Here is a 221-nt window from a genome sequence, read left to right as displayed (position 1 = left end):
GCTTAGGTTCTGGAGTTAGAACTGGTTTTTATCTGGGCTTTGGTTCTGACTAGCTAGGGGAGTGTAAGCAGATCACATAGCTGAGCCTCGTTTTCCTCACGTGTAAAGTGGAGGAACTAATAATACCTCTGTGGCAAGGAGATGGCAAGAAACAGAAATAATATGTGCAAGGAAGCCAGGACAGAAACAACTCTTGATAAATGATAGTTGTTGTGTTTACT

The sequence above is a fragment of the Bison bison genome, unplaced genomic scaffold, assembly GCF_000754665.1.
Source record: "Bison bison bison isolate TAMUID 2011002044 unplaced genomic scaffold, Bison_UMD1.0 scf7180017864291, whole genome shotgun sequence".
In the NCBI taxonomy this organism is placed as follows: Eukaryota; Metazoa; Chordata; class Mammalia; order Artiodactyla; family Bovidae; genus Bison; species Bison bison.
This window is presented reverse-complemented; position numbering follows the sequence as displayed.